Here is a 13,868-nt window from a genome sequence, read left to right as displayed (position 1 = left end):
GAACAGCATTTTTTAAAAATTGGTCCAGTATTAATCAAGAGTGCTGCAGACTGCCACGGCAAACCAGGCTGCAGTGTCGAAACTTCGGGGCATGTTCAAACCATCAATTTATGTCCACGTTAAGTGTCTGTTTTTGAGACTGACAGGCTCAGATAATTATTTTAAGTGTCTGACAACTTATGAAACATACCCCTCAAGAGACAGACCTTTTGAGAAGATCCTTTTAGTTTAACCTGAAACAGGTCCAAAACTCCCATTAAATAAACAATCATTTTATCATTGTAAAAAACACTTCATTCCTATTAGACAGAAACAAAATAAAACTCACAGAATCATCTTAGTTCTTCTGTCCACTGTTCCAACAATCACTACGTCTGGTTTGGTTGAAATAAACCTTTAATTCACCCAGTTATGTAAAAATATGTTGGCTTTATACATGCTAAAGTTATTGTTTATTTAAATGGAGTCTGGTGGAAACGCTGATGTGGATATTGGGGCTGCTTCTGGATAAACAAAAAAGATTTTACTTTCACAAAAGGGTCTGTCTCTGTAGGGATGCTTTCCATAAGCTGTCAGACACTTATAATAACACTTTGAGCCTGTCAGTGGCAAAAACGAGCACTTTCAGTGGACGTAAACTGACAGTGCACACAAGCCCCGAGTGGTCACATTCCACCTTGTTGTGCCACTGCTGCTTTCAGAACTCTTGTTCAATACTGGACCAATTTAAAAAGGAGGTTTATCCCCTTAGTCACGTACACACAAAAACACGAGAAAATAGGGTGAAAGATACACTTTTTGTTTATGTGTGTGAAAAAAAAGCCATATTGCTCCATACCTCTTCAGCAGCAAGCATGCACTTGCAGTTTTATGTACCTCTTTCTAAACCAATAAACCCCCCCCCCCACCTCTCCAACCCACCCACACACACACACAAATACACTCAGCCTATTGGATTGTGCTTTTAAAGGGCATCTGTAAGGCCTGACATCATTCTCTCCACAGACACACAGATCACACTAATTGCTCTCTCTATGGAGGAACTACTGGCCAGAAGCACAACTGGATCCACTGATCTGCACAGCGAATTGTGCTCTGCTCTGGTTGGGTGTTTGCACGTGTTGCTGTCTGTTGAGTGTTGGAAATCATTGTCATTCTTAAGCTATGTGAAATTGTGAAATTCTCCCATCCAGAGCTCATAATCCATTCTCCAAAATCTGTTGGATCACACGGCTAAAAACATGGCGGCACCTGCAGTGCTTACGATATTCTGTTGTTATGTGTCTTCATTCTCTCCTTCTCACTGTCTTTTGTTTTATTTTGAGCTGCTCATTTGTGACAGTGAAGTATGACTGGAAAACGTATTATAATATTATGGCAAACATTGTGGAGAATAGTGTTTTCTGACATGATCGGTAAAGGCAAAGATATTCTCTAACACATAAATAATGTACTGTATGTGGACAGAAATTGTCTCTGGGCATGTAATAATGATGATAATTTTAATTTAAAAAAATATGTGCTATAAACGTATCAACCACTTTAACAGAAACACCTGTTTAACTGCTTATTAACTCAAATATCTAATCAGCCAATCATGTGGCAGCGACCCAATGCATTTTGGCATGTACACATGGTCAAGACAATCTGCTGAAGTTAAAACAAAGCATCAGAATGTGGGAGAAAGATGTTTAAAGTGACTTTGAACGTGGCATGGTTGGTGGTGCCAGACAGGCTGGTTTGAGTATTTCAGAAATTTCTGATCTACTGGGCTTTTCACGCACAACCTTTTATAGGGTTTACAGAGGATGGTCTGAAGAAGAGAAAATATGCAGTGAGCTGTTCTCTGGGTGAAAATACCTTGTTGACAGCAGAGGTCAGAAGAGTTTGGATTGGAGCTGATACAAAGGCAACAGTAACTCAAAACCCACTCATTACATCTGAAGTATGCAGAAGAGCATCTCTAAACACAACACACAACACATCAAACCTTCAAGGAGATGGGCTCCGGCAAAAACAGGAAACTGAGGCTACAATTTGTAGGGCTGCTCCAAAACTTGAAAAAATGTTGCCTGGTCTGATGAGCCTCGAACTCTGCTGCGACATTCAGATGGTAGGGTCAGAATGTGGAGTAAAAAATGTGAATGCATGGATCTATCCGAGTGGTTCCCAATGGGTCCAGCCATGGTATCCATATTTCTCCTTAGCCATTAGTTTAAGGTCCACGCAGTTTAATATATTCAGTGTCATACTTGCATTTGGCCTTGTCATTGAGCTGGTTTGCTGCCTCTGTGAAATAGCTGTCTATTAGTTACTCACTCTACAGACACAAAAACAGCACTTCAAAATTACAGCTGAAGTCACTTGTGGTCCATTCAGAATGGATCCGCAATCCACTGATTCATCCCACCTTGTATCAACAGTTTAGGCTGGTGGTTTTGGTGTAATGGTGTGGGGGATATTTTTTTGGCACAATTTGGGCTCCATAGTACTGAATGAGCATTATTTAAAAGCCACAGCCTACCCACATATTGTTGCTGACCGTGTCCATTCCCTTATGACCACAGTTCAACATCCTCAGGATAACACACCAAGTCACAAAGCTCAAATCATCTCAACTTGTTTCCTGAACGTGAAATTGAGTTCACTGTAGTCAAATGACCACCACAGTCACCAGATCTCAATCCAATACAGCACCCTTGGAATCTGGGGAAATGGGAGATTTGCATCATGGATATGCGGCCCACAAATCTATAGCCACTGCATGAAGCTATCATGTCAATATGGACCATAACCTCCGAGGAATGGTTCCAGCACCTTTTTAAATCTACAGCCCCTTGAATACAGAGACTGCGCTATAGGGCAACTTCCAAGTCCCTTCTTTATGCCGCCTTTGCATTTTTACACAGAGGCAAACAACTGCTGTATCATGCCGCCCTAGTGTGGGATTTCAGACAACTTGCCGGCATTGTGGAAGCAAAAGAGGTGGAATGTGTAACACAACAGCTCTGGTGTGACACAACATACATGTCAGCAGCAATAACAACAGCATTAACATGGCAATAACAATCATTTACCGTCCCTGTTAGAAAGGCGGTCGATCCTGTCCTCTGCTCAGGGGATAAAGAGCTCCCGGACCTCACTGTTTCCCCAATTTGTAGAAATTCTTGGCTGATGTTCTTCTTTGAGTTAGCTGCTAACTGCTGCTTTCTATTTAAGTTTCAGGGCAGTGAGTCGTACACATAACATGTCGCCAAAATGTCACACCCATCCCATCCACGGTCCTGTCCTGCTGGTGTTACGTTGAAGACTTTTTCCCAGTCGATGTGTGTTTGCCCCAAGCTGAACCTTACCCAAACCCTTAGCCCTTACCCATACCACAGAGGCGGGCACTATGCATTAACGGGGGGGACAGACATATCGATGGGGGAACACATTTCGATGCAACACCAGCTGTCCCTTTTACACAGATGTTGATTCAGTGCTGTTCCTACCTCTGTTACTAGCATAAAGGTGAGACAACTCTGTCCCCCATTTCAGGATCATACCTTTTATAAAGAATGGCGAGGAGGAATAATGGCATGAAATTCCTGCCTTGAACAGGCAGTGCCATGAAGAACTGAGGCAGGTCTGAAGGCAAAAAGGTAGTCCAACCTGGTACTAGCAAGGTGTACCCAATAAAGTAGCCAGTGATTGTAGATATCATCTGCAAGCACTATGAATGCACATCTATCTTTTTCCTTCATTCACTATAGCATACAAAATCCAAACATATTGCCTGAGATCAGTGGAAGTGGCACATTAAGTGTGGTTTGGAAGTGTTTCTCCGTCACAGTACATCGATCATGAAGTGATTCCTGGATGGTACTTTGCTCTGGTCTCTGCAGAAACTACCCTCAATCCCTATAAATTTCAGATCCATAGCTGTGGTCAGCTGGTTTTAATTTTGAGTTGGAGGACACACAACAGAGCTGTCTGGCACTGAGTTTGGAAGGGAAGAGTGTGCTAAGCCTGTGGGTCAGATCCTGGGAGGGGATACAATATACTTAATTTCAGTGTAGTAAAATTTGTCCAAAGTGTGCATTCATCTCAGGAAGCAGTGGTGGCACAGGAACTACTTACCCCTAAATACATGCCACAAGGTCACTAAGTATAATGATAATATTTCTATATTTATCAAAAACTGCTCAAAAATTTAATTATTAGGATAATTTATTTTGTATGATCGATAAAGTGAAGACACAGAATCAAGGCTGCACAAATCAAGGGTCCAAAAAAACCATACAGGAACTAGAAGGGCACCTGGAGAGTGCAGACCTCTGCCGAAGCCAAATACCCTATCTTGCATGTTAATGAAAGTGAAAAACAGTTTGTGTGTCCACCCTGTGATTCAAATCTGCTACAATATTTAATGGGTTCTATCCCATGCAACGCCCTTCCACAGAATGTCATGGAAATCCAGCCAGTAGTTTTCCCGTAATCCAGCCGACAAACAGACAATCAAGCAAACCAAACCGAAAAACATAACCTCCTTGGCTGAGGTAATAGTCAGCTCTGACATAATGGCATTACAAAATAAAAGTTTGTGTTTTAATTGGGTTGTGAATTATTGAACTACAAAACAACAGAGGAAACCAAACAATTTGTGTCACATAGAGTGGCTAATTTTGGTTTAATTTTGAAACAAATATGGGCAAAACTGTGCAAAAATGTTCAATTACCTTCTATTATCCACCTTATTTACTAACATTACTTACTAATATGCATCTATAGCCCCTTTCCTTTACAATGGACATTCACACCCAGCTTGAAAGACTCTGCAGTAGTCAGAGGTATTTATCAGCTCCAGCACCCAGGTGAACATGCTAATTTCAGTCCCTTTACTGGCGAAATACAGTGACGTACCACCATAAAATACCCCCCGACTCCACCCCAGCAAGGCTTAAAGCATTGTTCCAAATGAGTCTGCACCGAAGTTGAAAGAGAGACAGAAATAAGTAAGTGATATATAAAAACAATAAACAAATGCAACATTTTCACTGGCCTCCATGCTGCTTTCTGTTGTTTACTAACCTGTTTTCCTGCCTGTCGGTGTCATTGAACCAGTAAAAAGGGAAAAAACAAACAAACAGAAAGGTATACTCGTGTACACAAACCATACACTTGTGTACACGGCTGTAGTCTACTGGCAGTGGGACAACGACTCCCTATATCATCTATTTTTAACAGTTTTTTTCTCTGTTTAAAAAACATGTATGTGCACACATACTAATTTTGGTAGAAAAGGGGTATATGCCCCAGCATAACCGTTATTGACAAGAACGAAGGAGCTTGACACCAGGCACCCCCTTGCATAGTTATGCAGCACCCTCATAGAGGTTGAGAAGCAAAGATCAACACCTTGCAAGATAAATGGAGAAAAACTCTGGAATGGCTGGACAGAGGAATTACACCCATTGAATGCCATGCCGGCTGGGCAACCTGGAAGTCTATAGACAGACTGCGCGTGGGGCAGGGGAGGTGCAAAACACTGACAAAAGCCTGGAGCTGCACAACAGAGGACACGTGTAGCTGTTGATCAGTGCAGACGAGGTCCCATCTGCTGGAATGTGCTGATGCTTCCCTGTGTAGCCCAGAAGACATGGGAGAATCTGTTTCCTCAGCTGTGGCCTGATATTAAATCTGATATCAGAATCAGATACCAAAATCTGAGAATCTGAGACTGCCATGGACTAACAAGAAAAAGATTAACATTCACAGGCTAATTTCCATTCTTTTTATGTTTAGTTGTTGTACCCCTTGCATAAATCTGTGGAGGACTGTGAGTTCATATTTGGCCAACTGGAGCTCCTGGAACAAGATGACATGATCTAAATCACATCCATGATTCTGGATTGAATGTGTCTTTGTGAGTTTCACCCAACAGTTGTATTTCTTCTATTGCTCGTGACAGAGTGAAACAATAGGGCCATTCTGTCAACCCAGCAGTATCTTCATGGGGGAACCATTGATTTCAACACTTGCGCTCCTGAAGTGAGGATTGAGACATGCGATGTTGGTATTACTCAAAACACGCTGGCGTTTTCTGTTATGATAAGTGAAGCCTGAGACTCCTAACCCAATATTTGGTGAAAATTCAACTTTTGAATGACATGATGTCTAAATATGTCTCAACACATTTTATTAGAAGATGTGAATATAGACTAAGAGTAAAGCACAAATACCACTTATTCTACTTTAGACGTGAGAGGATAAACAATACAGTACCTTCCTTGAGTGTTGCCCTGTGAAATCCAATGGACAGTCCGTGAGCCATCCAAGTGTTTTTTGATGATTATGATATGGTAAACAACTTCTGTATTTGTTGTTGCTTAAGTGGTTTAGTCATACAAGATTGCGTTCAAAAGCTACACTCCTCACAGTGTCATTAATGCTGACCATTTCAAGGTGCGACCACCACAGCATGCTCAATATACACTGCTGTCAGACAAAAAACAAACAGGTAATGCTCACCTATGAAGTGTTATTATAATTCACAGATTGATATTATCCAGACAGAAATTCTGCTGAAACAGCTATCACGTCATTTCTCACGCACTGCCAGTGATCCAGACGATCTAAATCCAGTGAAATATTCAGTCCAAACACATTATTACATCTAGTGATATCCACGAACTGCCATTGTATCATTTCAAATGTTCATATTCCTCAACATATTATCCATAATTCCTCAAACAAAGAAACCAACCACCAGGGAAGCACCTGGACAAAACCTTGATAAAATGTGTAAAATGTTTTTTTTTTATGTGATATTGTTATCTACTTTGAATTTGGTTGAATTTGGACTATGTGAGGCTTCATGGTATGGTCCCATTGTTTTTTCCAGCTCATACCACCCAGTTCTAGTCATCTGCAGAAATCAAGAAAATACTCAGATGAAGAGAAATCAGTGTGTTGAAACTTATATAACTCAATGACAAAAGCCCTTACAGTGATTCTGACTATTGGGGATAAAATTTAAGTGTTTCCTTTCAAGTGTGTCTATGCATGTACATATACTAAAACAAAAACAGCTTTCAGTTTATTTTGGGTATGCCTTTGATAGGCGTTTAAGGTGAATTTTACCGGACTTTAAAAAGGTTACATCATGCAAATTTGGAAGTTCTGTGCATCCGAGGTTCTGGTGTGCCCTCTATTGGTATCCATAGGCAAGTATATGGGCAATTATGTTCAAGACACAGCTGGTTGTCTAGGCAAATGTATGGTTGAAATGTAATTTCTTCGGTCTTAGCCTCATCACTATGGGGTGCCGTTTGTAAAGTGTCTCACGCTGAAAATAACATCAACATTTTGCCACATTTAGCTTCAAACAATGTTTAAAAAAGTATTGTTATTTTTTTAACGTCACCTTTTACCACATTTACAGCAATATTTGTTAACTTAGAAATATATTAAATAGTTAAATCTAAATATTAAATGTGGCACCTAAATGTTAAATGTTAAATCTAAATATTAAATCTAAATCTAAATCTAAATGTTAAATCTAAATATTAAATCTAAATCTAAATGCTAAATCTAAATCTAAATATTAAATCTAAATCTAAATCTAAATCTAAATGTTAAATCTAAATGCTAAATATAAATATAAATATAAATATAAATGTTAAATCTAAATATTAAATCTAAATCTAAATCTAAATGTTAAATCTAAATGTTTTGGGTGAAACTAAATATTTAGCTAATATGCAAATTCACACTGCCGGTCACCGGAAGTACCAAAATAAAAGCTCGAGATGGTCAGATTGTTTATAGAATCAAATAACGAATTAAAACCAATTTATCGGGGGAAATGGACACTTGAACATACATTAGCGTGATAATAACTACCTAAAATAACAAGAAACGTGTTTGGAGAAATTTTATTTGACGTGTACTTTGAGTTGTTAGTGTCCCTTCGGAGGGATTAACAACCTAAGCTAAGCTAACAACCGTCAGTTCTTAGCCCCGTTTGCAGTGTCTGTAATGACTCATTAACTCTTAAACGGTCCGTGAAAAAAATATTTTTTTCCAGCGGATGTCTTAGTCTAAACGGTGATACAGTGACGTGAAAAACGTGAGATGTGCATATATATATGTTGCTAAACTCCGCTTGTTTTCTACCCAGAAGTATTTGTAAACAACAAGGTGATTCCCTCAGAAGGGACACTAACAACTCAAAGTACACGTCAAATAAAATTTCTCCAAACACGTTTCTTGTTATTTTAGGTAGTTATTATCACGCTAATGTATGTTCAAGTGTCCATTTCCCCCGATAAGTTGGTTTTAATTCGTTATTTGATTCTTTGATCTTGAGCTTTTATTTTGGTACTTCCGGTGACCGGCAGTGTGAATTTGCATATTAGCTAAATATTTAGTTTCACCCAAAACATTTAGATTTAACATTTAGATTTAGATTTAGATTTAATATTTAGATTTAACATTTATATTTATATTTATATTTAGCATTTAGATTTAACATTTAGATTTAGATTTAGATTTAATATTTAGATTTAGATTTAGCATTTAGATTTAGATTTAATATTTAGATTTAACATTTAGATTTAGATTTAGATTTAATATTTAGATTTAACATTTAACATTTAGGTGCCACATTTAATATTTAGATTTAACTATTTAATATATTTCTAAGTTAACAAATATTGCTGTAAATGTGGTAAAAGGTGACGTTAAAAAAATAACAATACTTTTTTAAACATTGTTTGAAGCTAAATGTGGCAAAATGTTGATGTTATTTTCAGCGTGAGACACTTTACAAACGGCACCCCATACATCACAGCTGTGGAGACACTAAAACTCATCCAGTTGGATGCTTAGTGTTAAGTCAAGAAGGCTCACAACTCTGTCTTTTTCAACTCATGACGTGAATTAATTATCGCCATGAGCTGTTGAGTCATTGTTACAGCATTAATACATGAAAATATATTTTACGATACAAGCTGATTTCATAGAATCATTAAGATTTAGTATGGTGGACAGCGAAGACTTAAAATAGTCTTGTTTTCGTAGGACTGAAATAAATGCCACAATGTGTTGATTAGTGGGCTTTTCGTAGTTTGTTTCTCTCTGACAGAGTCAGGCTAGCTGTTTACCTCTGTCTCTAGTCTTTGTCCTAAGCTAAGCTAACTGGCTGCTGGCTGTAACCTTTCAGTTAACAGACAAGAGACAAGGGTGGTTTCAATTTTCTCATATAACTTTCTCCCCAAGAGCATACTTTGATGAGCAGATGGAATTCCTGCAATGGCTCATATAACACACTAAGGCTGCGATGCTTCTTGTAACAGGCTTTAATCAGGGCAATGTTGAGTCCAGCAGTGTGGGTGGCTGTTTCTGGATCAAATGATAAACCCAGCACTGCAGATGAGTGTCTAAAAGTAGAAAAACAAAAATCGACCTCATTGCTGCAGGGTTAGTATTTGGTATAACATTTAGTAGAAATCAAATCTTGTATAGTCATTTGTGGCTCATGCCAAGAGGCCTGGAGAAATTCTTAGTAAAATGTTTATTTAAAGAAGAACTGTGTGTTACTGATTGATTCAAACTGGTTGAGTTGTACTCCGTTTGGTGCTCCTTTGTTGAATGTCACAACCTAGAGTCAGCTGGCTAGCCAACAAAAAGGTGTCAGCAGGTGCAAAAAGTTGCCAATGAAGTAGGAAAATGAAGTGAGACAACTCAATTCAAACAGTTGTAGATGGTTGTTAAACCACAGATGACCAAAAATGTGAAATGAGAGGGCTTGTTTTAATGCTGTTATCCCCATCTACATGTTGACATAAACCGAACGCAGGCAAAGCAGAGCATATTGTCTTTCCATGCTTACATGATGAAATATTGAAGTTAAAATATTGCAGCTAAAATTCTTCACCAAAAGGCAGCAAGTTTGTATTTTTTTCTGAATTATATGTGGGGCAGATTTATCCTAAAATTGTGTAAATTCATTGTTTTTCCCTCATCAATCTACACTCAATTGACTCTTCGCTAAGCCCCGCCCCCCTTAGTTACTGTTGCCACGTCCGTCAAGCTTTCGCTCCTAGCATAAGAAATATGGAGTTTTCAGCAATATCAGTGAGAGATATTCCAAAGGAAATAACATCAAATTTCTGGAAAAACTGTTCGGAGATATCAGAGAGAAGCCGACAGAAAGGTCTTCAATATGCATGTGAGAGCTACATTCACAATATCATCTGCTGGTGGAGTATAAATCACGAGAACATTAAAATAAAGGGGAAAAGCTCACCAGTCATAATGCAAGCATCAGGCACCCCACGTCACACTTCACGTGAAGGACAAAGAATGTTCTTGTACAGCAGGGTAAGTCAGTATCATTTAAATTTAAGTTAATGTTGAGTTATCTTCCCTCCTTGGGGCAGACAAAGGGAGAGCAGCTAGCACACAAAGCTAGCGTTAGCTAACGTTAGTTAGCATCTTAACTTTGAACAAACGTAGGTGTTTTTATTGATCTTTGCTGGATTCAGCTGTTCGTGTGGTCTTCCACACTGTTTTAGCCATATCTTCCTTGAGTCTTGGGCTTAGGGAAGAGGAAAAATTCAGCACCACCTTTGACACTTTTTGGGTACCAGGTGTTGGACTTGAAGGTAACCTTACTGTATGCACGCCGCTTCGGCATATTAGCTTCTGCTGAAAGCTTGACGGACCTCTCGGTTGTTACACATGGTTGCTAATGTAGGTTGGACAGTGACTGATTAAGGGAGAGGCTTAGCGAAGGGTCAATACCCCATAAAGTCCTAAAGCTACTTGTGTCAGCTGTGAGTCCTTAGATAGACAGGTGTGGGTGTTTCCACATCATGTGCAATCAGCTGAATTTACCTCAGGTGGACTCCAATCAAGGTGCAGAGCAAGAGAAATGGCAAACACCTGAGCTGAAGTTCAAGGGTCAGGACAAAGGGTCTGAATATCTTCAGTCTTTTCTTTTAATTAGATTTGCAAAACATTATTAAATCCTGCTGTCTGTTTGTCATTCTGAGGTGTTGAGTTTAGATTAATGAAGGCAAAAATAAACAATTTTAGCACAGGGCTGCAACATGACTAAATGCGAAAAATTAGGGTCTGAATACTTCTTAATGCACTGTATATATAGCACCTTAAATTTAAACATTAGATACTGTTCTTCTTGTAGCCGCCTACACACATGACTAACAGTAAAAGCATCACTATAATAAGAACCACTTTGGAGATTAAATGGAGAATGTTGAATTGCATTTTTACAGGGGCATGAAATCCTTGCACAACAAAATCGATAAATTGTAATTAGTTACTAATCTTTGTGATGCTCAGTCTACCTAGGGAAACCTTACTTTTACTTAATAGTGCCTTGTCATTTCTTGCCTCTGTTTTAAGTCTCATCTCTCTACTTTGTTTGTATTTATTTGTTCTTTTAAATGTTATTTATTTTAGATATTTAACCATTTATTGTCGCAATGTCGAGCTATTCACTTGTTACTTGTTCTGTGCTGTTTTGGGCTGCATGACCGCATGAAAGGTGCTATATAAATGAAGTTTGATTTGATTTGACTTTGTCAGTCAAAAAGAAAAAACTATCCAAAGACCCTGCGCCCCTATACCCCTGTACAACATGAGCACACCTTGTAAGCTAACACACTTCTATGACCTCTTTTCATCACCTTTTCAGGAGACGTTAAGCCAACAGTCTTTGTGCAAACTTCTACTCCCCTCTGCTGCAGTCAACTCCCCTCAGCTGCTGCGCCCCCCGAACTAGCTGCCATGGATCATTTTAATGATGTTGCAACAGAGCTACACTACACATAAGGTATTATTTCATCATTTCTAGCTCGCTGTCCCATGTTCCTGTTCTTCTCAGGAGGAAAATATGATATGATAAACTGCAGGAAAATATGAGCTGCACATGAGATGCACACTTGTGTAATATTACTGGTAAATGTGCTACAGCGAAACAGAGCATTGTGTAACTCTTATGTAACTCCTCAAATCTGGTATGTTTTCATCAACAATGTTCATGAACATAATCTCACCAAGCCTTACCTTTTGATCAGGAGATGCAAAAAAAAAAAAGTGCACAAATTGTTAAGCTTTTTGGGAAATCCTTTTAAAACTTTTGTCAGATGATGTTCATAAGATTCATGTGGCAGATGAGCCATGTGAGGTACACAAGTGGCGATCAAAAGAGACTTTCACGTGTAATTACTCGAGAAAGAAGAGATATATTGTAAAAGAATGATTAAGGCCCAGTCCACATGTACATGGGTATTTTTGTCCACACGCAAACTGTGTTATTTGTTTCACTGAAAACAGACCTTCTCTAAAACTCCTTCCTGAGTGAAGACGTTCATCACACTCTGTTTTCAGTGCTGATGTGTAGACAAGCAGAACCAAGTTTTTGGCTAGTGACATCTAGTATGCGCTGTTACCTCTTTGTAATTTGTATTTCGTGCAATGGCAGACGTGGCTATAATAAAGCTGGTCCTGATCTTGCTGGCAGGACAGCATATTAACACATAAATGTACAGTCACTCTTCCACACTTTTAAGGAACAGAGGCGTTAGAATGAGCTACAGAGGTTACGGCTACATAATCCAATTACCCTCAACACAGACCCTGCGCCATTGCAGCCGGACCTTATGGTTTTAGCTTTTTTCAGGCTTTTTATTGGCCACCATCGTCTTCTTTGCACGACTGGCCAACATGGCTGATGGGTTAAGGTTATATTGATGCCTAGTTTGTGCTCTTAACAGTGCTTCAATTGCGTTTCATTTGGATGAAGATTTTCATAGAAGTCTTTGTGTGGGAATTTTTTTTTTAGGATAGGATAGATTGCACAGTTTTTTGTGTCTGCATAACTCATAACATAGTATTGCCTTGGATGTTGTGCATGTTTACATATCCCTCTGCAAATTTGTTTATGATGAGAAAAACACATAATGACCATAAACGGTGGCCTGAGTAAGCAATATGCTAACAATCAAGCGTAACAATTATGTAATAGTATTAGAAAGAGACCGTGATCTCAAACGTGGAAATTATTTGGAAAAGCTTTGTAAACCTCGACACGTACCCAAATTTGAGAAACCACAAAATTAAGTTGGAGGAAAGTACAAGCTCTGTGTTGAGCTTTGGTTTCGGATCAATATGAAGCTTTATTCTCATCTGCTTTTGCTTTAGTATATTACATGACATAATGCAGATTTTAAATAAAGTCCTGTCTCACTGTTAGACACCAGCATTGTTCTGTTTTACATTTTTACCTCTGCCAAGGAGGTGATGTTCTCAGTTTAGTTTGTTTGCCAGACGGATTAAAGAAAAAGTACTGGCCCAATTCTCACCTTCACTCTTGGTGGACTGTTGTAGCATGGGTCAAGAAAGAACCTTTTAGATTTTGAGGCTAATCCAAATCATTGGGTGGATACGCAATACACAATTATTTGTAATTTCTGTTAACACTGCAAGATAGGGCATTTGGCATCGGTGACATAAATTACGTACATCTTAAAATCAAGTAGATGGTAGTAAAGTTCAGTTGTGAAAGAACAGCCACTTGTAGAAATAAGTGACTTCACAATCCATATTCACAGGAAAACAGTGGTCATCTGGGGTAGCCTGCACATGCGGTTGCTCAACTTCGTGCAGAAAGCAGTTGTTATGGAACACTTGGGGACAGTGGTGTCATGGGAGAACCGGTACAATTGTAAAACTGCCACAACTGTAACAACACTCTCTCAAACTAAGGTGCAGCTATGGAAACACACACACACACACACACACACACACACACACACACACACATACATACACACATACACACTGCAATAAAGTCC

Source organism: Epinephelus fuscoguttatus, linkage group LG12, assembly GCF_011397635.1.
Source record: "Epinephelus fuscoguttatus linkage group LG12, E.fuscoguttatus.final_Chr_v1".
In the NCBI taxonomy this organism is placed as follows: Eukaryota; Metazoa; Chordata; class Actinopteri; order Perciformes; family Serranidae; genus Epinephelus; species Epinephelus fuscoguttatus.
Note: the sequence above shows the minus strand (reverse complement) of the source record.